Raw genomic sequence first — 24,187 nt, forward strand, 5'->3', positions numbered from 1 at the left:
TAATAGACCACAAATAAAACATTTTTTGCTATCCTTGTTTCAAGACAGAGTATTTGATAATATACAATACACTGATTATTACTAAAACCAAGGACCACATAAAACAAGGACCACATAAAATAAAAAATGAAAGTAATGAGAATAAAATTCTTTTGTATAACCAATTAACTTCGAGGTGATACAATATTCACATTGATTTAGTTTTACCAGTCTAATGTAATGCCCCGGCCGGTGGCATATATTTTGTTTGGTTAATAATTTAGACTTATACAATGAAAGATGTACTATACCACCCCTGGCTAACTTACAAGTTTTAAGTTGTACAATATAAGTTTGCGACGTTATATTCATATATAGGAAGGCAAACAATATTGGCAATTTAGTGGCACCCACCATACGTAATCTTACAGCACCTAATAAGGGAGGATTATTTGGCCTGAAAGGTTTTTTTCCATGCAAAAGCTGTATAGTATGTAAGAATACAAAAAATATTTCACGGAAATCCTTCTTACAGGGGCAGTCAGAAGTCATGATTAGAGAATTTATTACATGTCAATCAAAGGGAGTAGTATATTGCATTCAATGTCCCTGTCAGAAAAAATACATTGGGAGAACTATTAGACCCCTATGGAAAAGGGTGGGTGAGCACATTAGAAGTGTTAAAAATAAATGTACTAAGCACCCCCTATCCAGACATTATGTGTTAAAACATGGAGGGTCCTTTAAAGGATCCCAAGTATGGGGCGTACAAAAAATAACTAAGGATTGGAGAGGTGGCGATTTCATTAAAAAAATGTCACGAGCAGAAAGCCAATGGATTTTTGAATTGAACACCTTGAAACCATATGGACTCAATAATGATATAGAACTGTTTGCTTTTAATTAATTTATATTTTTATAGGTAGAGGAGTAATAGGTACTGATAATAATACGGAGAGAAGGAAAAAAAAAAAAAAAAAAAAAAAGCGATTGTCATGGAGATATATGTGTATATATGCATAATATATATTAAAATTGGTGCTTCACTTGCCCAAGGTTGATGTAGATATAAGGGGCTTTTCATATTATAGCAAATTTATATTACACCTTTATGATGTCCTTTTGTTAAATTTATTGTTGAAAAAAAGCATATGCATATATACACATTGTCTTCCCAGTATATGATGATACAAGCAAGGCTATATCTTTTTAGAAAAACCTTTAGAAAAACCTTTGCACATAATTATATTATATGGCTATTATGAACGGTCTTTCACAAATTGATATATGTAGTGGTCATTGAATGTTGGTTGAATTTAAACATTGTTTAATTTTATGCAAATTATAACCAATTAAATATATGCATAAATAGTGCTCTAGGCAACAGCTGAGTTATCCTTGAGGAAGGGGGCCGTTACACGCCCCCGAAACGCGCGTCGGATCAGTTTTCTTTTTTTTAGCCTACCTCACCTGTGCGTTGATAACCTGCCAAGTAATCTCTCCCTCGTGTGGAATCAACCGGCTTCCACTGGACACGGTACGGATTGCCTGCTGGAGAGGTTGAGAGGTTACCGCTGACATTTCCTTTGTCTGCAACCAGGATACATTGGTACCTCCAGCGGTTCTGCATTGCTCGTTTGGAAGCGGATCGGAGCCTTGTGTGGTGCTAACCTGCCAAGCAACTTCCTCCTGTGTGGAATCAGTCAGCTGACACTGGATACGGTCTGGACTGCCCGCTGGAGAGGCTGAGTAGTTACCGCTGATCTTATTGTTGTCCGCAGCCAACATCTTGGTGCTTTCAGTGGCTTCGTACTGCTTGATTTCGAAAGTACATTTGGGAGAATACGGGACCGGCTGGTTTGTGGCCTTGTGAAGTGTTATAAAGGCTCTGTAAAGAGGGATGTCGGTAACCATACATCTCCCCCAGAGCCAGCACTAGTCGCGGCCACTGGCCTCAAAACGTCCGCTCTGGAAGTCTAACAGGTCAATCCTGTACATAGCGGTTCCAGCCTAATCAACGGAGAAATCCGGGGTGTTTTTTGCGGTCAAGTTGTTGTGAGGTTTATTCCCCCAGGCCCTGGGGGCGAATATAACGTCGCAAACTTATATTGTACAACTTAAAACTTGTAAGTTAGCCAGGGGTGGTATAGTACATCTTTCATTGTATAAGTCTAAATTATTAACCAAACAAAATATATGCCACCGGCCGGGGCATTACATTAGACTGGTAAAACTAAATGAATGTGAATATTGTATCACCTCGAAGTTAATTGGTTATACAAAATAATTTTATTCTCATTACTTTCATTTTTTATTTTATGTGGTCCTTGTTTTATGTGGTCCTTGGTTTTAGTAATAATCAGTGTATTGTATATTATCAAATACTCTGTCTTGAAACAAGGATAGCAAAAAATTTTTTATTTGTGGTCTATTAATAAAATTATAAAAACCCATCTAGCGCTGGTTTATTGTGGATTTTTACTTAAAATCCTTTACACAGTTTATTAAAGGCTACTTTACACACTGCGATATCGGTCCCGATATCGCTAGTGTGGATACCCGCCCCCATCTGTTGCGCGACACGGGCAAATCGCTGCCCATGCTGCACAACACCGACCAGACCCGTCACACATACTTACCTGCCCGGCGACGTCGCTGTGACCGGCGAACCGCCTCCTTTCTAAGGGGGCGGTCCGTGCGGCGTCACAGCGACGTCACTGAGCGACCGCCCAATAGCAGCGGAGGGGCGGAGATGAGTGGCCGGAACATCCCGCCCACCTCCTTCCTTCCTCATAGCGGCTGGGAGGCAGGTAAGGAGAGGTTCCTCGTTTCTGCGGTGTCACACGGAGCGATGTGTGCTGCCGCAGGAGCGACGAACTACATCGTTACTGCTGCAGTAACGATAATCGAGAATGGAGACCCATGTCACCGATGAGCGATTTTGCACGTTTTTGCAGCGATGCAAAATCGCTCATCGGTGTCACACGCAGCAACATCGCTAATGCGGCCGGATGTGCGTCACAAATTCCGTGACCCCAACGACTCCGCATTAGCGATGTCGCAGCGTGTAAAGCCCCCTTTAGTGGGAGTGGTGTACAGGGTCTTAGCAGTAAAGAGTATTCCATATTTCTGCCAGATACCCACAGAGATATTGAAATCTGAAAAAAGAGACTTCTGCTCATTGAAGGTAAGAACTGCTCACATAGCGTTCAACTCCACAGCAAACGAGTGCTCTAGCACTGGCATCTCAGCAGGGATATTCCCCTACTACACATGTGTGTCTGGGTCCCTGTGACAGTTTACAGGACATAACTCAGGGCACCTAGACAGAAGGCAGAGGGACTACTTTCTATTTCTGGTGTAGAGCTTAGTACAATATATATATATATACTATTACATGTGACACATGTACCTTGTATTACCATTATTCGCTGTATATGAACCCCTTTTCTCCGGGCATTATTTGTCTATAGCATTTTTCACGAACCTGAGGCAACTGAGAACCCTTCAGTGAAGGAATTCCACTAACCCTCACAATACCAACCAGGGGCCTCCCTGCAGTAACTCAGGTAGTTGTACCCATTCTCTTTCCGCATTCTATGTGTTCTTCTTCTTTCTTCTTTTTTTTCTTTTTTCTTCTTTTTATTTCTATCATGTAGTTCAGGGGTTTATAGATATATGTCCTGCATCTCATATTTCCTTTAGTGGTGCTTCTTACCCATTCTCATATCATTTACCCTAGTATTTCATGATCCTGAGGCGACTGAGAACCCTTTAATAAAGGAATCCTTTTTCACTTGAATTGTCAAGTGATACTTACCAGTGACTATCACGTAATGTTACAGGTAGTTGCATTTTCTTCCTCTTCTTTCTCTCCTTTCTTCTTTGTCACACGGTCCATTGTGTTATAGCCCACGTGTCATGATTAGAGTTGAGCGCGGTTCGTGGTTCGTGGTTCTCCAGTTCTAGGCTCGAGTGATTTTGGGGCATGTTCTAGATCGAACTAGAACTCGAGCTTTTTGCAAAAGCTCGATAGTTCTAGAAACGTTCGAGAACGGTTCTAGCAGCCAAAAAACAGCTAAATCTTAGCTTGGTTTCTGCTGTAATAGTGTAAGTCACTCTGTGAATCAAACTATTATCACATTTCAGTGTATAGTGTGCGTGAACAGCGCCTTCAGATCACTGCTGTTTCTATAATGGCGATCGCCATTTTTTTTTTTTTTTCTTGTCTTCCTTCCCTAAGCGCGCGCGTCTTGTGGGGCTGGCCAGCATGTCAGCCAATCACAGACACACACACACCTAAGTGGACTTTGAGGCAGAGAAGCAACGGCATGTGTGATAGGATCTGCATGTCACATGTCCCTGCATTATAAAACCGGACATTTTCTTCACGATCGCCATTATCTGCCTTCTGCGTCTTTGGTGTCAGACATCACTGTCGCAGATCCGTCCTTTGTCCTATCGCCGATACAGCTGTATGCGCTGCATACACAGCGTTAGACAGCTTAGGGAGAGCACATTCTAGCAGTCCTTTTAAGGGCTCGTACCGGCAGGGTCAGAGAGCCATAGGTGACAGGTCCTGCAAACAGCAACAGCGTCTGTGTAGCCCAGGTCAGGGATTTCCTCCCTGCATTTCACCATTAGGAGGGAATAGAAAGGCAGGCTTCCATTCCTCTACCCAGAGCACCACAATCCTGCCACTGTACCCTCTTGTCCTCTGCACACTCCAACTCATTCTAAGTAAGCCATTATACTAGCAAACACTCAGTGTACCTAGTGGCATCCTATCTGTGGCTATTGGACTTTGCTATAGTCCCACTAGTGCAAAGACATTTGCAGAGCACATCTGCCTGCATTGCACACTCCAAGTTTTTTAAACTAAGCAATTTTACTAGCAAACACTCAGTGTACCTAGTGGCATCCTATACGTGGCTATTGGACTTTGCTATAGTCCCACTAGTGCAAAGACATTAGCAGAGCACATCTGCCTGCATTGCACACTCCAAGTTTTTTAAACTCAGCCATTATACTAGCAAACACTCAGTGTACCTAGTGGCATCCTATACGTGGCTATTGGACTTTGCTATAGTCCCACTAGGGCCAAGACATTTGCAGAGCGCATCTGCCTGCGTTGCACACTCCAACAAATTATAACGAAGCCATTATACTAGCAAACACTCAGTGTACCTAGTGGCATCCTATACGTGGCTATTGGACTTTGCTATAGTCCCACTAGTGCCAAGACATTTGCAGCACGTCTGCCTGCGTTGCACACTCCAACGAATTATAACTAAGCCATTATACTACCACACACTCAGTGTACCTAGTGGCATCCTATACGTGGCTATTGGACTTTGCTATAGTCCCACTAGTGCAAAGACATTAGCAGAGCACATCTGCCTGCATTGCACACTCCAAGTTTTTTAAACTCAGCCATTATACTAGCAAACACTCAGTGTACCTAGTGGCATCCTATACGTGGCTATTGGACTTTGCTATAGTCCCACTAGTGCCAAGACATTTGCAGAGCGCATCTGCCTGCGTTGCACACTCCAACTAATTATAACGAAGCCATTATACTAGCAAACACTCAGTGTACCTAGTGGCATCCTATACGTGGCTATTGGACTTTGCTATAGTCCCACTAGTGCCAAGACATTTGCAGAGCGCATCTGCCTGCGTTGCACACTCCAACAAATTATAACGAAGCCATTATACTAGCACACACTCAGTGTACCTAGTGGCATCCTATACGTGGCTATTGGACTTTGCTATAGTCCCACTAGTGCCAAGACATTTGCAGAGCACATCTGCCTGCATTGCACACTCCAAGTTTTTTAAACTCAGCCATTTTACTAGCAAACAGTCAGTGTACCTAGTGGCATCCTAAACGTGGCTATTGTACTTTTGTCAATTCACAGTATTGGAACGTTATTTGCAGCACGTCTGCCTGCATTGCACACTCTAACTTTTTTAAACTCAGCCATTATACTAGCAAACACTCACTGTACCTAGTGGCATCCTAAACGTGGCTATTGTACTTTTGTCAATTCACAGTATTAGAACGTTATTTGCAGCACGTCTGCCTGCATTGCACACTCTAACTTTTTTAAACTCAGCCATTATACTAGCAAACACTCACTGTACCTAGTGGCATCCTAAACGTGGCTATTGTACTTTTGTCAATTCACAGTATTGGAACGTTATTTGCAGCACGTCTGCCTGCATTGCACACTCTAACTTTTTTAAACTCAGCCATTATACTAGCAAACACTCACTGTACCTAGTTGTATCCTAAACGTGGCTATTGTACTTTTGTCAATTCACAGTATTGGAACGTTATTTGCAGCACGTCTGCCTGCATTGCACACTCTAACTTTTTTAAACTCAGCCATTATACTAGCAAACACTCACTGTACCTAGTTGTATCCTAAACGTGGCTATTGTACTTTTGTCAATTCACAGTATTGGAACGTTATTTGCAGCACGTCTGCCTGCATTGCACACTCTAACTTTTTTAAACTCAGCCATTATACTAGCAAACAGTCAGTGTACCTAGTGGCATCCTAAACGTGGCTATTGTACTTTTGTCAATTCACAGTATTGGAACGTTATTTGCAGCACGTCTGCCTGCATTGCACACTCTAACTTTTTTAAACTCAGCCATTATACTAGCAAACACTCACTGTACCTAGTGGCATCCTAAACGTGGCTATTGTACTTTTGTCAATTCACAGTATTGGAACGTTATTTGCAGCACGTCTGCCTGCATTGCACACTCTAACTTTTTTAAACTCAGCCATTATACTAGCAAACACTCACTGTACCTAGTTGTATCCTAAACGTGGCTATTGTACTTTTGTCAATTCACAGTATTGGAACGTTATTTGCAGCACGTCTGCCTGCATTGCACACTCTAACTTTTTTAAACTCAGCCATTATACTACCAAACAGTCAGTGTACCTAGTGGCATCCTAAACGTGGCTATTGTACTTTTGTCAATTCACAGTATTGGAACGTTATTTGCAGCACGTCTGCCTGCATTGCACACTCTAACTTTTTTAAACTCAGCCATTATACTAGCAAACAGTCAGTGTACCTAGTGGCATCCTAAACGTGGCTATTGTACTTTTGTCAATTCACAGTATTGGAACGTTATTTGCAGCACGTCTGCCTGCATTGCACACTCTAACTTTTTTAAACTCAGCCATTATACTAGCAAACAGTCAGTGTACCTAGTGGCATCCTATACGTGGCTATTGTACTTTTGTCAATTCACAGTATTGGAACGTTATTTGCAGCACGTCTGCCTGCATTGCACACTCTAACTTTTTTAAACTCAGCCATTATACTAGCAAACAGTCAGTGTACCTAGTGGCATCCTAAACGTGGCTATTGTACTTTTGTCAATTCACAGTATTGGAACGTTATTTGCAGCACGTCTGCCTGCATTGCACACTCTAACTTTTTTAAACTCAGCCATTATACTACCAAACAGTCAGTGTACCTAGTGGCATCCTATACGTGGCTATTGGACTTTGCTATAGTCCCACTAGTGCCAAGACATTTGCAGAGCGCATCTGCCTGCGTTGCACACTCCAACTAATTATAACGAAGCCATTATACTAGCAAACACTCACTGTACCTAGTTGTATCCTAAACGTGGCTATTGTACTTTTGTCAATTCACAGTATTGGAACGTTATTTGCAGCACGTCTGCCTGCATTGCACACTCTATCTTTTTTAAACTCATCCATTATACTAGCAAACACACAGTGTACCTAGTGGCATCCTATACGTGGCTATTGGACTTTGCTATAGTCCCACTAGTGCCAAGACATTTGCAGAGCGCATCTGCCTGCGTTGCACACTCCAACAAATTATAACGAAGCCATTATACTAGCACACACTCAGTGTACCTAGTGGCATCCTATACGTGGCTATTGGACTTTGCTATAGTCCCACTAGTGCAAAGACATTTGCATAGCACGTCTGCCTGCATTGCACACTACAACTTTTTTAAACTAAGCAATTTTACTAGCAAACACTCACTGTACCTAGTTGTATCCTAAACGTGGCTATTGTACTTTTGTCAATTCACACTACTGCAAATCTATGTGCAGCACCTCTGCATGACAACCTCGTGCTCTGTTTTTAATAAGCTATAATGATAGCACAAAATACTGCCATTTTGTGGCATCATAGAACTGGCTGTTGTATTCCATTAGTGCCCCACTGGTGACAAGCTATTTCTAGCACCTCTACATCACACCCTCATGCACATTTTGCTACGCTAATGTTATAGCAAACTCATGGAATTCATTGCTGCATTTCATAATTCGGAGGGATAGAAAGTCAGGCTTCCTTTAGCTTTTCCTTCTTTTCATAGACAGCATCTCCAAGACAAATTTCCCCTCCACGTCTAAGTGTGGAGAGGCAGCTAGTGCGCATGCGTGTGCCGATGTACCCCAGCTGCAGCATAATTACAGTGTTTCGCCTAGTGAGTATGCTCAGCCTGACTGTGCCATTCCTGACGCTAAGTTTTCATTTCGGGATACAGCGCATGCTCCCACACTAAGTGTGAAAAGCCTCTTTGCACAGGTGCTTGCATTCCGTGCCGGGTCTAAGTCCTGTTTTGGGCATAGACACCATGCTAAAGCTGATAGTCTTTTTTCAGAGACTGTATTTCATGCTACTGAGCATGCTCAGGCACTTCCTGCATCAGAGACTAGGTCCGGTAATGAACTCTTTGGCCCTGGCCCTGATGTGGGGGTCCCATATAGACCACAGGGCATCAGGTGTCCTCCCAAATGGCTTGCAGAGGCCCACACCTATGACTTGTCACCGCATTATTGATGCTCAGACGATGACTGGTGAGGTGTTTGGGTCATGGCAGCCATGAGGTCATCATTGAAGTTGCGTTTCCAAATAGGACGCTAGTTATGCCACTCATGACGTGTCACTCTACTTTTGTCTCCAGGAGGTGCATTGTGGTTCACCCTGGTTTGGGGCGGACCCAGGTTATAAAAGGGGCTGGAGCCAACCAGGAGGTGCGCAGTCTTCTATTATGCTCCGAAAGAGCACACCTCCATGTGTTGAACCCATTGCGGCTTTAGGCCAGAGGTAGGCAGGGATCGGGTGGTGGATGCAGGCCACCACCACAGTTGGTAACGCAGAACGGTTAAGACCAGCTCCTGTCCTAACAGTCCTGCTTGTGCAGCCCAGTGGCATTAACAGGCCTGCTGCTGCTGATGCGCCTGCTGTCCACAGGTGTGGCCCCTACGCACACGGTCAGCGTACTCAATGGCCCCTGTGTTGTTAACAGGGAGTTCCTGGGCTGGGTGGGCATGTGGACCCTGTGACGCTAACAGGGCTCACAGTCTCCAGATCGAATGGCGTCTAACTCGGTTCAGGCTACTATTAGTTTCATAGCCACACAGCTCTGTATCCTCCACCAAACCTTCAAGTTGCCAACCTCTCCTTTTCCAACTGGGAGCACGGTGGACACTGACTGGTGATGGGGATATATACCTTTCTCTTTCTTTTCTTATTAATTTTCGTTATATAGCGGTCACAGATTATATACCACTTTATCCAAATCTGCCAGTCCCACTGTAACAGATGTTGTTTCTTCAGCAAATGTTACAGTTGCTTAACCACCAAATCCACGGACCAAAACTTTTTTCCCCTTTCCAACACACCTGTTCCCCTTTCCAACAGCATCTGTCCTTTTTCAACTCATTTTGGGATATGACCAAAAGTGCAACTGTGCAGGGACACCGTACTCAACGCCATCTCAGCACAGCAGCCATCCCTCGGTCCCTCCGATGTGGACAAGTAAAAGACCATTTCCTCCTATCCATGACAAAGCGTTGAGATTCACTCTGTGCAGCACTGGTGTTTAGTGGACAAGTAGATCTAAGATTGCGTACCACATTCTGCAGATACTCCTGTATACGTGCGTCTATTTCTATGGCAGGAATTAGTTCGCCAAATTTTGTCTTGTACCGGGGATCTAACAGTGTGGCAACCCAGTATTCAGGATTAGTTCAAATTCATACAATCCGAGGGTCATGTAGGTAGTGCAGCAAGAAGGCGCTCATGTGTCTTGTGCATCCAGGAGGACCAAGTCCTTGGTGTGTTGGTGGCAGAGAGGTGAGAATCGTGCATCCTTCCTCTGCCCTCTACCCACAACCTCGCACAACCGAAATGTGAGCAAGCTCTCACTCATCTGCTGAGTCTTCCATGCCCATCGCCAGTTCGTCCTCCATTTCTTCATGGGCTCCTGCACTTTCATCAACACTTTTTGCTGATACTATGCGCCCTTGTTAATCCCTCTCCCTCACCATGAATGCCGCATAGGTGCCGCTGACCATCTGGACCTCGTAGATCTTGTTATCCCTTCCGCATATGACTCCTCCTGTACTTCCTCCCCTTCCTCTTGTCCCAACACCTGACTCAGAATAATAATTACAGTGTGCTCCATCATGTAGATGACCAGAATTGTCACGCTGAGAATGACATTGCCAGTGCTAAACATCTTCGTCGACATTTCAAAACTGTGTAGCAGGGTGCATAGGTCCTTGATCTGACACCACTCCAGCAGCGTGATCTGCACCACCTCTGGATCAAGTTATCCCAGGCTATATGTCTTACCGTATTTCAGCAGGGCTCTGCGGTGCTGCCACACATGCTGCAACATGTGCAGATTCCAATTCCTGCGTGTCGAAACATCGCATTTACGGCGTTTAACTGCCAGACCCTAAGACTTCCGGAGTGATGAAAGTTGTTGAGCTGCTGTGTGCGCACGATGGAAGTGAGCACATAGCGAGCGTGCCCACTGCACAAGGCCATGTAGGCCGTGATGGTGTTTTAAAAATTGCTGGCGAATTCGGTTCAACACGTGAGCCCTAAAAGGCACGTGTGTCACATTGCCCTGAGGATGGCCCGCAGCCAGGTTTGCATCATTGCCGCACACGGCTGTTAAGTCACCAACGTAGTCCGCTCCGTCAATTTGTACTCCGGTTGCCAGGTGACAACGTGTTCCTTTCATGAATAGTGCTGATGATGTGAGAGTAGTCGATGCCAGCGGCGCAGGTGGACGCAGGTTATGCTCACCCACTGGGCTGCATTACCTTGACAGATGCAGAATCTCTGGCTGAATGTAGCTGGTGGGTATCTCACAGATGAAATACCATCATTCAGCTACAACCAATGGGAAGACACCACACCCTTTTTTTGCCCATCCTGTCTGCAGACCACTGCCAGACATAGCTATGAACCTCTGGTTAATTTTACCCCCAGTTCAGTTTTATGATTTTGTGTGCTTGTTACCTGACTACTTTTCCTGCTTGCTGTTTATGTACCTTGTTGGCCGATACGCATTTCAACTCTGCTTGTTTTCTGATTCTTTCCTGGCCGTCCCATTCTGTTCCTGTTCCTCAATTAATGTTTTGACCCTGCCTGACTACTATTCTCTGTAATAGCGGTGTGACTCACATTTCCCATACATTTCAAAGTAAAGCTTTGACCGCCTGATGGCATTGAGCTCTGCTGCCAGCATAGTAAGGAGGTGTGTGGTAGTCCTTGTGCGCAGTTGCAAGGAAGGGTGGCCTGACCACACAGGGTTTGCGCCAAGGTAGAGGACCCACACGAGGTTGAAGAGGCAGAAGCAGTGTATTAACTTCTACATACAGAACAAGGATTGAAACAACTCGTGGGGACGGCAAGACTTGTACAGCAGACCCTTCTCCATCTCTCACCATAGTTTGCCAGTGCCCAGTCAGTGACATGTAATGACCCTGTCTATGCTTACTGGTCCAAGTATCTGTGTTGAAATGCACCCTGTCGCACACAGATTTTCTCAAGGAAGTGGTGATGTTGTGTGCGACATGCTGGTGTAGCGCGGGCATGCTTTTCTTGGAGAAGCAGTGGTGATTGGGCATGTGGTACTGGGGCACAGCGACAGACATAAGGTCTGTAAAATCCTGTGTGTCCACTACGCGTAAAGGCAGCATTTCGGTAGCCAACAGCTTACAGAGGGATAGAGTCAACCACTTAGCTTTGTCATGGGTCGCAGTAAGTGGCCTTTTATTTGACCACATCTGAGGGAAAGAGATCTGGCTGCTGTCTGTAGACGGTGTTGAGTAGGGTGTCCCTGGAAAAATGCAGGTTTGTGAGAAAAGTGCAGGCGGAGACATGATGTTGCCTTCATCTTGCCTTCAGATCTGTTCATCTTGTATCATTTTTAAAAAACACATCAAGCAAGGGTTACTCCAAGCGGAGTCTACCTTTTTTCCCAACATTGGGCACACAGACACCCCATCAGTGGCAGCACTTGTGCCCTAGTTGCAAACAGGATGTTTTGATTTGCATCAAGCACATTCCAAATCCACAAGCATTTACTCTCCCCAGGATGACACAGGGGTAGTAAATTCCTTCTGGATCCATGACTTGTTCATTTTGATGAACGTCAGTGTGTCCACATTGTCACTGGACAGACGCGTGCGCTTATCTGTCAGCACACACCCAGCAGCACTGAAGAAGACACGTTCAGAGACAACGCTGGCAGCTGCACACGACAAAATCTCCAAGGCGTAACTGGAGAGCTCTGTCAATTTTTCTAGATTTGAAGCCCAAAAGGAGCAAGGCTCCATTTGCAAAGTCATTGCATCGATGTTCATTTCGAGATACTCCTGTATCATCCTCTCCATCCGTTGACTATGTGTCAGACTTGTTGTCTCTGGTGGCCTTGCAAAGGAGGGTCTAAAAAAATTATGAAAATATTCCATAAAATTGCTGTTACCAGCACCAGATACGGTCCTACTGGTACGGGTAGACTGTTGAAGATGACGATGCCGTCCCATGTTTGTCAAGTTACAACTGGGAGAATCACTCCCTTCACCTGCACGGTTGTTTGGTGTAAAAGCCGAGCTAAGATCGAGTAACAGCTTATGCTGATACTCCAGCATACGTGCGTCCCTTTCTATGGGTGGAATTATGTCACAAAATTTGGACTTGTCCCGGGGATCTAATAGTGTGGCAAGCCAGTAGTCATCATCACTTCTAATTTTGACAATCCGAGGGTCATGTTGGAGGTAGTGCAACAAGAAGGCACTCATGTGTCTTGCGCAGCCATGCGGACCAAGTCCACGCTGTGTTTGTGGCATAGAGGTGCTAACCGTTCTTTCTTCCTCTGACATCTCCCCCCAACCTCTTTCAACTGAATTTTGACCAAGGTCTCCCTCATCCGCTGAGTCTTCCATGTCCATGGACAGTTCGTCCTCCATATCTTCATGTCCTCCTGCACCTTCCTCAACATCTCGCCTGCTACCATGCGCCCTTGTTGATCCCTGTCCCCCATGGTCCCATGCCTGCCGCGTTGGTGATGATGAACGTCTGGACCTTGGTGATGTTGTTGTGTCTTGCGCATATGAATCCTCCTGTAGTTCCTCCCCTTCCTGTTGTCCCACCCCCTGACTCCGAATAGTGTTTAGCGTGTGCTCCAGCATGTAAATGACTGTAATCGTCATGCTGATAATGGCATTGTCAGCGCTAAACATATTCGTCGCCATGTCGAAACTGTGCAGAACGGTGCATAGGTCCTTGATCTGAGATCACTCCATCAGGGTGATCTGCCCCACTTCTGCATCTCGTTGGCCCATCATGACGTATTGCACCAGGGCTCGCCGGTGCTGCCACAGTCGCTGTAACATGTGGAGAGTTGAATTCCAGCGTGTCGCCACATCGCATTTCAGGCGATGAACCGGCAGGCCGAAAGACTTCTGGAGCGATGCAAGTCGCTCAGCTGCGGCGGTTGAACGGCGGAAGTGAGCACTGCAGACAGTTTACGTGCCCTGGTCAGAAGGCCATCTAGGCCGGGATAGTGTGTTAAAAATTGCTGGACAACAAGGTTCAACACGTGAGCCATACAAGGCACGTGTGTCACCTTGCCCAGGCGAAGGGCCGCACCCAGGTTTGCAGCATTGTCGCACACGGCCTTACCAGGCTGCAGGTTGAGTGGAGACAACCATTTATTAAACTCGGACCGCAGAGCTGACCACAACTCCTCAGCTGTGTGACTCTTATTCCCAAGACATGTCAAGCTAAAGACCGCCTGATGCCGTTGCGCTCTGCTGCCAGCATAGTAATGAAGGGTGCGTGATTCCTTCTGCGCAGTGAGAACGCTGGTGGCCTGACCAGGCAGGCTTGGGGCGGAGGTGGAGGACCCAGATGAGGTGGAGGATGCAGAAGCAGTGGCGGAACTTGGACAGACAGAGGATTGACACACAAGTCGTGGGGACGGCAAGACTTGTGCAGCAGACCCTTCACCATCTATCAACATAGTTACCGAGTGCCCAGTCAGCGACATGTAACGTCCCTGTCCATGCTTACTGGTCCAAGTATCGGTGGTGAAATGCACCCGTTCACACACAGAGTTTCTCAAGGAAGCGGTGATGTTGTGTGCGACATGCTGGTGTAGCGCGGGCACACCTTTCTTAGAGAAGTAGTGGCGACTAGGCATCTGGTACTGGGGCACAGCGACAGACATAAGGTCTCTAAAATCCTGTGTGTCCACTAGGCGGAAAGGCAGCATTTCGGTAGCCAACAGCTTACAGAGGGATAGAGTCAACCTCTTAGCTTTGTCATGGGTCGGAGGAAGTGGCCTTTTATTTGACCACATCTGAGGGACAGAGATCTGGCTGCTGTGTGTAGACGGTGTTGAGTAGGGTGTCCCTGGAAAAATGCAGGTTTGTGAGGAAAGTGCAGGCGGAGACATGATGTTGCCTTCATCCAACGTAGGTGCTATCGATGTCTGAGAGAGCTGTACACACTCACTTGTTTCCCCTTCCAAACCAACTGACGACCTACCAAGCAAACTGCCTGTTGCGGTTACAGTGGTGGAAGTTTTGCGTGGAAAAACAGGTGTGACAGCTGTCCCCACAGTCCTAGAAGATGAAGAGCGCGCGGATGCACTGGAAGGGGCGGGCGGTGGATGGTTCGCTCCGCTAGGCCGCATTGCAGCACAGTGAGCTTCCCACCGGGACCTATGATATTTATTCATGTGACGATTCATGGAAGAAGTTGTCAAACTGCTGAGGTTTTGACCTCTACTAAGAGAATCATGACAAATTTTACATATCACATGATTTGGGCGATCTTTTTCTATGTCAAAAAAGGAACAGGCTAGGCAAGGCTTAGAGGCCATGCGACCTGTTGATGCACCCCGAATAATGCTCATAGGCAGAGTGGTGGCTGAGGATGCAGTTGTAGACGTGCTACCAGTGCTCCGACTCTGTCCAGGAAGGCGCAAGGTAATTTCGTCGTCGGTTGCATCCTCCTCCACCGCCTCTGTTGACCTCCTCGAGTGCCTGACTGGGGGTTGACAGTAGGTGGGATCTAGAACTTCATCATCAATTGTTGTGTTTGCACTACCCTCCCCCTCAGACCGAGCCTCTTCTTGCCCTGACCGAATATTTAAGTTGTCATCCCAATCGGGTATCTGCGTCTCATCTTCATCAGTATGTTCCTCATTGCCTATAACCACAGTTGTTGGAAAGGCAGCATTTTGGTAGCCAACAGTTTGCATTTTATGAAAGTCAACCTCCAAGCCATGTCATGCCCTTCTAAAAGCATGTATAACACAGCGAGGGGACTCCAACCACAGTCTCCCTCGTTGCCACTCACTGGGCCACACACACCCCACTTGACTGGCATCGGTTGAGCTCCCTTTTGAAAAAGAAAAAGATGCTTTGCATGAAGCACTCTCAAAAATACGCGTGCCTTTCCCGTCCCCTGGCTGACCCAGGGGAAGAAAAGTCCTCTGAGAGCCATGACTTGTTCATCTTGGTTCTTTTAGAGACACAGCGAGGGGACTCCAACCACAGTCTCCCTCGTTGCCACTCACTGGGCCACACACACCCCACTTGACTGGCATCGGTTGAGCTCCCTTTTGAAAAAGAAAAAGATGCTTTGCATGAAGCACTCTCAAAAATACGCGTGCCTTTCCCGTCCCCTGGCTGACCCAGGGGAAGAAAAGTCCTCTGAGAGCCATGACTTGTTCATCTTGGTTCTTTTAGAGACACAGCGAGGGGACTCCAACCACAGTCTCCCTCGTTGCCACTCACTGGGCCACACACACCCCACTTGACTGGCATCGGTTGAGCTCCCTTTTGAAAAAGAAAAAGATGCTTTGCATGAAGCACTCTCAAAAATACGCGTGCCTTTCCCGTCCCCTGGCTGACCCAGGGGAAGAAAAGTCCTCTGAGAGCCATGACTTGTTCATCTTGGTTCTTTTAGAGACACAGCGAGGGGACTCCAACCACAGTTTACCTCGTTGCCACTCACTGGGCCACACACACCCCACTTGACTGGCATCGGTTGAGCTCCCTTTTGAAAAAGAAAAAGATGCTTTGCATGAAGCACTCTCAAAAATACGCGTGCCTTTCCCGTCCCCTGGCTGACCCAGGGGAAGAAAAGTCCTCTGAGAGCCATGACTTGTTCATCTTGGTTCTTTTAGAGACACAGCGAGGGGACTCCAACCACAGTCTCCCTCGTTTCCACTCACTGGGCCACACACACCCCACTTGACTGGCATCGGTTGAGCTCCCTTTTGAAAAAGAAAAAGATGCTTTGCATGAAGCACTCTCAAAAATACGCGTGCCTTTCCCGTCCCCTGGCTGACCCAGGGGAAGAAAAGTCCTCTGAGAGCCATGACTTGTTCATCTTGGTTCTTTTAGAGACACAGCGAGGGGACTCCAACCACAGTCTCCCTCGTTTCCACTCACTGGGCCACACACACCCCACTTGACTGGCATCGGTTGAGCTCCCTTTTGAAAAAGAAAAAGATGCTTTGCATGAAGCACTCTCAAAAATACGCGTGCCTTTCCCGTCCCCTGGCTGACCCAGGGGAAGAAAAGTCCTCTGAGAGCCATGACTTGTTCATCTTGGTTCTTTTAGAGACACAGCGAGGGGACTCCAACCACAGTCTCCCTCGTTGCCACTCACTGGGCCACACACACCCCACTTGACTGGCATCGGTTGAGCTCCCTTTTGAAAAAGAAAAAGATGCTTTGCATGAAGCACTCTCAAAAATACGCGTGCCTTTCCCGTCCCCTGGCTGACCCAGGGGAAGAAAAGTCCTCTGAGAGCCATGACTTGTTCATCTTGGTTCTTTTAGAGACACAGCGAGGGGACTCCAACCACAGTCTCCCTCGTTGCCACTCACTGGGCCACACACACCCCACTTGACTGGCATCGGTTGAGCTCCCTTTTGAAAAAGAAAAAGATGCTTTGCATGAAGCACTCTCAAAAATACGCGTGCCTTTCCCGTCCCCTGGCTGACCCAGGGGAAGAAAAGTCCTCTGAGAGCCATGACTTGTTCATCTTGGTTCTTTTAGAGACACAGCGAGGGGACTCCAACCACAGTCTCCCTCGTTGCCACTCACTGGGCCACACACACCCCACTTGACTGGCATCGGTTGAGCTCCCTTTTGAAAAAGAAAAAGATGCTTTGCATGAAGCACTCTCAAAAATACGCGTGCCTTTCCCGTCCCCTGGCTGACCCAGGGGAAGAAAAGTCCTCTGAGAGCCATGACTTGTTCATCTTGGTTCTTTTAGAGACACAGCGAGGGGACTCCAACCACAGTCTCCCTCGTTGCCACTCACTGGGCCACACACACCCCACTTGACTGGCATCGGTTGAGCTCCCTTTTGAAAAAGAAAAAGATGCTTTGCATGAAGCACTCTCAAAAATACGCGTGCCTTTCCCGTCCCCTGGCTGACCCAGGGGAAGAAAAGTCCTCTGAGAGCCATGACTTGTTCATCTTGGTTCTTTTAGAGACACAGCGAGGGGACTCCAACCACAGTCTCCCTCGTTGCCACTCACTGGGCCACACACACCCCACTTGACTGGCATCGGTTGAGCTCCCTTTTGAAAAAGAAAAAGATGCTTTGCATGAAGCACTCTCAAAAATACGCGTGCCTTTCCCGTCCCCTGGCTGACCCAGGGGAAGAAAAGTCCTCTGAGAGCCATGACTTGTTCATCTTGGTTCTTTTAGAGACACAGCGAGGGGACTCCAACCACAGTCTCCCTCGTTGCCACTCACTGGGCCACACACACCCCACTTGACTGGCATCGGTTGAGCTCCCTTTTGAAAAAGAAAAAGATGCTTTGCATGAAGCACTCTCAAAAATACGCGTGCCTTTCCCGTCCCCTGGCTGACCCAGGGGAAGAAAAGTCCTCTGAGAGCCATGACTTGTTCATCTTGGTTCTTTTAGAGACACAGCGAGGGGACTTCAACCACAGTCTCCCTCGTTGCCACTCACTGGGCCACACACACCCCACTTGACTGGCATCGGTTGAGCTCCCTTTTGAAAAAGAAAAAGATGCTTTGCATGAAGCACTCTCAAAAATACGCGTGCCTTTCCCGTCCCCTGGCTGACCCAGGGGAAGAAAAGTCCTCTGAGAGCCATGACTTGTTCATCTTGGTTCTTTTAGAGACACAGCGAGGGGACTCCAACCACAGTCTCCCTCGTTTCCACTCACTGGGCCACACACACCCCACTTGACTGGCATCGGTTGAGCTCCCTTTTGAAAAAGAAAAAGATGCTTTGCATGAAGCACTCTCAAAAATACGCGTGCCTTTCCCGTCCCCTGGCTGACCCAGGGGAAGAAAAGTCCTCTGAGAGCCATGACTTGTTCATCTTGGTTCTTTTAGAGACACAGCGAGGGGACTCCAACCACAGTCTCCCTCGTTTCCACTCACTGGGCCACACACACCCCACTTGACTGGCATCGGTTGAGCTCCCTTTTGAAAAAGAAAAAGATGCTTTGCATGAAGCACTCTCAAAAATACGCGTGCCTTTCCCGTCCCCTGGCTGACCCAGGGGAAGAAAAGTCCTCTGAGAGCCATGACTTGTTCATCTTGGTTCTTTTAGAGACACAGCGAGGGGACTCCAACCACAGTCTCCCTCGTTTCCACTCACTGGGCCACACACACCCCACTTGACTGGCATCGGTTGAGCTCCCTTTTGAAAAAGAAAAAGATGCTTTGCATGAAGCACTCTCAAAAATACGCGTGCCTTTCCCGTCCCCTGGCTGACCCAGGGGAAGAAAAGTCCTCTGAGAGCCATGTCCACATTGTCAGTGGACAGACACGTGTGCTTATCTGCCAGCAGACCCACAGCAGCACTGAAGACAGGTTCCGAGAGAACGCTGGCTGCAGGACACGACAAGATCCCCAAGACGTACGTGGCGAGCTCAGGCAATTTATCAAGATTGGAAGCCAAGAATGAGCAGGGCTCAAGTTGCACATTAATGGAATCGATGTTTCCTTGCATATACTCATATATCTGTGTGTCCTCCTCTTTTTCCTTGTCCAGCTGTTTTGTTTTCGCATGAGTATATGTCCTTGTCACTTTCCAATGTGTTTGAGTTGTTTGTCACCTTTAGGACACCTTTGAGGGTGTTTTCTAGGTGTTTTTCTGTGTTTGTGATTGCCTGCCATTGTTTCCTATTGGCTCGAGTTCGGTTCGTCGAACGTTCGACGAACCGAACTCGAACGGGAGGTCCGTTCGGCGAACCAACCTCGAGCCGAACCGCGACCGGTTCGCTCATCTCTAGTCATGATAACACTTGTACCATCTTTTCATTTAGATTCCACCTACAATTATTTACCGATTCCAGTTCTGAAATAGGCTTTCATGATCTACTCACTAGAATTCTCAAGTGCATAAGGTACTGAGACATATACATGTTCACACCATTATAAAGAACAAAGTATAAACATTGAGGTTTTTCTCACACCCATGTTCCTGTGTTCTTTGATATGATATGTGTTCATTTCCTTCACTATATAGGATTGCAAGTTTTCCATTTGTACCTTAATGGCAATGACGCTATACAATTGAACACATATCATCCTGTTATCCATATAGGTGTGTATTTACCTGCTTGACTATTTTTGGTTGTTTGATCCAGAATGTTTCTCCAGATAGGTCATGTGGAAATTTTCTTTCCTCAGTACAAATGTTTTCACTATGGCTTTGGAAAAATTTTTTGTATGTGCATCATGGTCATTTGACCCATTGTACTCTCAAGTAGCAATATATTGTACTGTTATGTTGTACTATGTACTAATTACGTGTTTATATGGTTTTGTAACCCTTTAGGATCTTAGATAACTTTATCCTTGATAAAGACCTAAAAACAAGGTCGAAACGTTGGATGAATTATCCTTTTGCACAAATAAAGAATTTTCAGCATTCCAAGAGTTCTTTTCTTACGTTATTGATCACTATAGTGTGCCAGAGCTATTTCTATTGAATTGACTCTTATTTTTTCTGAGCACCTGCTATATACACAGTGACCCAGACATATTCAAGTTTCATTCAGAAGGCAGAGGGAAGCCTTAGCAGCTGAGCCTATATCTTGGCTTGTGAGCATTAGAACAGGCCGGCGATTACAGGGTAACATGAAAAATGTCCAGCTTGCATTATGACTAGAACATGACAATATCCTTTTAAGTACTAACCTATGATGCGTTCCTAAGCAGTTGATGTTATATGTTCTACATTTCATTTTCTGCATACTTTACAAGTAGTAGAATTTGCTTTGATATAGGCAACTGGATTTTCACAATGAAAAGGCAAAGGATAACGCCCGAAAAAGACGCCATACATTATGTCAGTGCCATCACTGACAAACCTGGATTGACCATGAAATACATCAATCCCCTTAAAGGTGAGTTAAAACAAGTTTTAACTAAATTGCCTTAATATTGTCATGCATTAGAATGACTGTCTTAGGTAATGATAAATATTTTCTACAGGAAGAGGAGTGTTTGCTGAAACTGAAATCGAAAAAGGGAGTTTTGTTGCAGAATATCGAGGCGAGCTCACGTATGCACTTACGATGGTAGACAACTACTCGAGATTTATGGTTGTGGTACAAGTCAAAGATCTAATGGCCCATACTGCAGCGAAGGTCTTCCAAGCACACTTATGCAGACCTCATGGCTACTCAGAGAGAGTCCTCACAGATCAAGGCACAGCCTTTGAAGCGGAAATCTTCAAGGACTTCTGCAGCTTTTACCGATGCAGGAAGATGCGCACTACACCCTACCATGCTCAAACCAATGGTTATCAACCTGCTCAGGACTTTACCCCATATTCCAGATGTGGCCTTACAAGTGATTTATAGAGGGGTAACAATACGTTGGGATCACCGGATCTAATCTCCCTTTTTATACACCCTAAAATCTTGTTTGCTTTAGAATAAACAATAACATCATAAAGGTATAGCAGTACCGTTTCAAAGTTTCGGTGTCCCAAGCAGCATTCCATCAGCCTCTGGAAGGTTCCTGGCAAATTGCACAGCTCGAAGGGCATGCTTTTGAACTCGCAGAGACCCATCGGGGTGGCAAAGGCGGTCTTCTCCCGGTCTGCCTCAGCAACGGACACTTGCCAATAGCGACTAGTGAGATCAAGGGTAGAAAAATAATTTGCAGTTCTCAATGCAGCTAGCTATTCCTCAATACAGGGGAGTGGTGCTGTCCTTCTTCTTTAACAGGACCAACGGAGCTGCCCAGAGGCTACAACTGTCACGGATAACCCCAGCCTCCTTCATGTTGCTCAACATGTCCTTGGTACACTGGTAATGTGCAGGTAGTTTTGGCTTATATCTCTCTTTGATGGGTGGGTGTGCACTTGTGGGGATGTAGTGTTTGACCCCTTTTATTCTTCAAAAGTCTAGCGGATGTTTGCTGAAGACTTGCTCGTATTCTTGCACTAGCCTGTAGACCCCCTTCTTGTGATGTGAAGGTGTGGAGTCAGTGCCTACGTGTAATTCCTTACACCACTCCTCTGGCTGACTTGGTGAGCTGTCACTGAATGGGTGGGCTGAAGCAATGGTGGATGCTGCTGTTTGGATAGCATGTGTATCTACTGAGAACAGCTTATCAATGGTGGCAAATCGGAGCAGCTTAATCTCTTGCTCTCCGCAGTTCAACACTCTCATGGGCACTCTTCCCTTCCATATTAATGAATAAAACTATGATGTAAATAGCATATAGATACCCCACAAATGCAGATAAAAGTAGGTTATGGGAAAAGGGGGAAGAGAGAAACAGGAAAATAGTGGAATAAAGTATAACTTCCAGGTGGGAGAGGAAATGGCAGCACAGCCAGTGGAGGTGAAGCAAGGGGAGCCTGCAACTAAAGAGTTGAGAGCGTTATCACATGGTGACTGAGCCTGATTGTAACAGGAGCATAGAGGTGCCGATCCTGTCTTACCTGTGTTGGTGTAGAAGTGGGTGTCCTGTGGTGGAGTCAGCTATGTGCAGTGGTGGCCGTGGGTTCTTTTATGTGCGACCGTAGTAATAGCTGCGCCCACTTCCTGTATGGGAGTGGAATGCAGTGAGGGTAATGGAACGCACGCCTGCGCATTTGTGTTTAACGTCGCGCATGTGCAGAACGGAGAAAAGGCTGCGCTCACTTCCTAATGAAAGGGAGTGAGACGCATCTGGGAAGGGAAGGGAAAAGATTAGGGTTTGGGGATGATGAAAGGGCTTTCTACGGGCAAGGATGGCAAAGGGTGGCAGTGACGGAAAGTCAGGCAGCCTGTCCTGTCCTGTCCTGTCCGTCCGTCTTTTTGTATCATGAATTGGAAAGACTGCAAGGGGGAGGGGAGGTGCTTGTGTCCAAAAGGAGGAGTTATTCAGATTCATTGCAGTGGGCGGCGGCTGCAAAAAGCACCATTCTTCTTGTTTTTGCTCTGCAAAACAGCCTTTTCAAGGGTTGGCTTGGGTGACAAAATGTCTTCTGTAGGCGTGGGTTTGTCTCCCTCTCCCTAAGATGTGTCCGGTATAGGCCAGGGTGCCACTCAAGGCCGTAACCAATTCGGGTTATAGCTTCTCGGCCTTTTGGCTAAGATCAAGTGTAGTTTCGGAGGACGCTACCTTGGTCGGTACTGGAAGGTGCCTGGGATTGCACGTCTGCCGGCCTTGAGGAAGTGTGTGCGCCTTCTGGTGACACATAGCCCTCTTGTGCCTGGACGGTTCCCAGGCAACGGGAGGCGATCACCTTTGTTATTTTGAAGTCCTACTGATAAACAGAAAAAAAAAAAAATTAAATCTGTTCTTATCAGTTTAATATCTGATACGTCCCCTCTCTGGGGACCATATATTAAATGGATTTTTAGAACAAGGAGATGGAAAAAATCTTGCTCTGTCCACTCCACGCATTGACCTGGTATTGCAGTACCTCCAGGACCGGTGCACCCCTTCTTAACCCAGTTTCCAAAAGCAGAACTCAATTCACCTGATTCAAATGAGCCCCATTAGTGAATTGAAAGAAAGCAAAAACTTTATATGCACCTCAATTTGGCCAATTCACTTTTCACACTTTCACCCTTTTTTTTATCTTTCACACCTTTTACTTGCTTTATTGATGCAAAAAGCTGTGCCAAATAGCAAACTCATCTCCACTCAACTTGACCAACTCTGCTATGTCCCGTGCAGTATCTTATTCTCAGTCTTATCTAGATCATTTGCAATTGAATAGAATAGATCCCTTTTGGCTGCTTATGACTGTGTAAAATATGTAGTTTTACTGGGCTGGGATGAGAGAATCCATTGAAGCATGGTGTAGGGATTGTGGTTCCTGTGTGCTAAGAAGAGAGGCTGGCACCAGCCAGAAAGCCCCATTGCAGCCAATAATCACTTAATAACTTTTTCAACTTGTCATCATATGGGAGGCCTTCCATTCCTTGTAGTAGTCTAGTTGCCCACCTTTGAACTGACTCTAACTTCTGAATGTCCTTATTAAAATGTGGAGCCCAAAACTGGTTCCCATATTCCAGATGTAGCCTTACAAGTGATTTATAGAGGTGTAACAATACGTTGGGATCACGGGATCTAATCTCCCTTTTTATACACCCTAAAATCTTGTCCCAAGCAGCATTCCATCAGCCTCTGGAAGGTTCCTGGCGCATTGCACAGCTCGAAGGGCATGCTTTTGAACTCGCAGAGACCCATAGGGGTGGCGAAGGCGGTCTTCTCCCGGTCTGCCTCAGCAACGGACACTTGCCAATAGTGACTAGTGAGATCAAGGGTAGAAAAATAATTTGCAGTTCTCAATGCAGCTAGCGATTCCTCAATACGGGGAGTGGTGCCGTCCTTCTTTTTTAACAGGATCAACAGAGCTGCCC

At 46.3% G+C, this 24,187-nt stretch overlaps 1 pseudogene; it reads left to right on the forward strand.

Moving 5' to 3' along the window:
• Positions 1-23,056: 23,056 nt before the first annotated feature.
• LOC142262756 (U2 spliceosomal RNA) lies at positions 23,057-23,263 on the forward strand (annotated as a pseudogene).
• The last annotated feature ends 924 nt before the right edge of the window (positions 23,264-24,187 follow it).

Source organism: Anomaloglossus baeobatrachus, unplaced genomic scaffold (genome assembly GCF_048569485.1).
Source record: "Anomaloglossus baeobatrachus isolate aAnoBae1 unplaced genomic scaffold, aAnoBae1.hap1 Scaffold_252, whole genome shotgun sequence".
Taxonomy (NCBI): Eukaryota; Metazoa; Chordata; class Amphibia; order Anura; family Aromobatidae; genus Anomaloglossus; species Anomaloglossus baeobatrachus.